This window comes from Arachis ipaensis, chromosome B01 (genome assembly GCF_000816755.2).
Source record: "Arachis ipaensis cultivar K30076 chromosome B01, Araip1.1, whole genome shotgun sequence".
NCBI lineage: Eukaryota > Viridiplantae > Streptophyta > Magnoliopsida > Fabales > Fabaceae > Arachis > Arachis ipaensis.
This window is the reverse complement of record NC_029785.2, coordinates 4,821,622-4,823,996: the sequence shown is the minus strand read 5'-3', so window position 1 is coordinate 4,823,996 and position 2,375 is coordinate 4,821,622.

The following is a 2,375-nucleotide window of genomic DNA, read 5'->3' as shown; positions in this document are numbered from 1 at the left end:
AAATCATGAGTTAAGAAGAAAAAAAATGAAAATAAAATTGACTGTCCAAGTTTTCATTGGATATGGTGCAAAACATGAGAGTGACTTAATGGAATTTTTTCTAAAATAAAATAAAATAAAATATTATTTTTCAAAACAAAATAATACAACATTAATTATAAAAGTATATTTTTTTAGGTATGGGAGAATCGAGATATCTGAGTTAATTATGGTACAATTCTCACGTTGGCCCAAAATTGAAGAGTCTAATTAATTTCCTGAGCGATTACTGCAATACCCTGGAAGGTTCATCATGCAATATATATTACTATTTATATATAGAAGTCTTAAGAAGCCTAAATTTTAGTTACATACATGAGATATTTTTAATTAATCCGATTAGTTTTATAGATTTGTTTTTCAATTAAAATGAGTGTAAAGATATACTTATATGTTGAATTATTGAAAATGTGTCAGGAAGATGAAGATTCGGAGCTGAATAGTCTAAGCCCAATGCAGGAACTGATTTGAGTGTCATTTGTCGGTTTGTGTTGAATGTGAGACATTGCAGAATATGTTTGTTGGAGTCAGATCCTTATAACTGCTTATGTCAGTGCCAATGGCATCACAAATTCCTTTCTTGTGTTTTTTTTTTTCCCTAAAAAAATGATGCGGTAATTGAATTATGTCATCCGTATTAATATGTTTCTGTTTACTCATCATTTATTTTATTGCTTATTAAATAGAATGTTAAATTTATATTATATCGGTATTATAACAATATATCTTAAAAGAAATAAATCTAATGGCAAGTCAAAATAATTTTTAGAAATTTTTTTATAAGTGCAAAGCTATCACATCATTTTCCAATATACTAAAAAAGGTTTACATATGAATTTTCTATAGTGCATAACGCAGTATCTCACATATAAATAGGTTAAATTAAAGATGCAATTCAACAATATTGGACAAAAAATATATAAGGGAATAAAATGTAATTTTTTATTATATATTTTTGTTTAGTTGATTTTTAGCAAATCGATGGTGGTTCGATTTTAATGATTTGAGAGCGAAATTAACTCCTCTTTTATGGGTATCAGTTTTCTAACAGTGCATCAAAGATCTTCGAATTAGACGAGATTTAAAGAAAAGATCGAAAAGACATAAATAAAGGCTTTGAAAATAAAATTGACTAGAATTAAAATGGTTTGCATTGAATTTAAACAAAGCAATAAAATGCCTTCGATCGAATCAAAGGACTTTTGACATGAAATTAAAGGGTTTCGAAACATAAAATTAAGTAAGTAAAGTAAATGTTGCTTGAAAGATAAATTTATATGAAAGATAAAGTTTGCAGAAAGATAAATGAAAAATAAAGACATGTGGAAGAAACCCTACAGAAAATTAACTCAAAGTAGACTCAGAAAGTTCTCTGGGATGTGAGTGTGCATGAGTAATTTCTAAAATAAAGTTCCAACCCTTGTATTTTCGAGCCCTCTCTTATGTATAACCATTTCCCAACCAATCGATTTGAAGTGTAACTTCCACGTGTGTGAAAAACGTGAGCAACTATTTCCACTCTTTTGCTTGATCTTGTAACGGCTGAAAAATAACTTTTGAATCTCAAGATCGTTGATTCACTTCTTCAAATAGCTCTTTGACTTATTAAGCTAATCAAACTCTTAGTCGATAACCATAAATACAAGATCTTTTCGATATCAACTCCCTTATGAAAACTCACTCACTACTCTTTGAGTAACTTTTTTTTTCGAAATTAATTATTGCTGACCAACAATTTTATAGTAGAACTAAAACAAAATATAAAAAAAAATATTAAATAGTTTACAATCATATTTTATACCTCAATTGAAAAAATAAATTGAGGATTCATTCTTAAAATACATGTATTTCGTTATTATTATTGTTGTTGTTAGTGGATTAACGTATCTGTTAACGTATTTCAATTGTTTTTCTTTTCAGTTATTGTTGAATGTGTTGGTTAGACTTGGGACTTGGGAGAATACAATTGCTTTCCGTTCTTGTTTTTTTTTTTTTTTTTCCAATCCCCCCATGGGTTGTTTTTTTTTTTTGGGTTGAGTCTAACACCAAAATGTTCCTTTTTCCAGTCGGTAAATGCAATCTTTTATCTGTGGCCTAACCAGCTGTTGTTACATATTTGGGTCATCCTAACCATCTATGCTATTCTTCTTTTGGACAAGCGTAATATAACCAGATATGTTTTAATGTAACTAATCGCTTTATGGGCTTAAATGGGCCCTTCAAGGCCCGAGTACACTTCTGTTCTGAGAACACCTATTTCAAATTTAGGAAAAAAATCAAGACCAAAAAAAAAAAATTTAGGAAAAAAAATCCTCTAGAAGAGTTATCTTATCCCC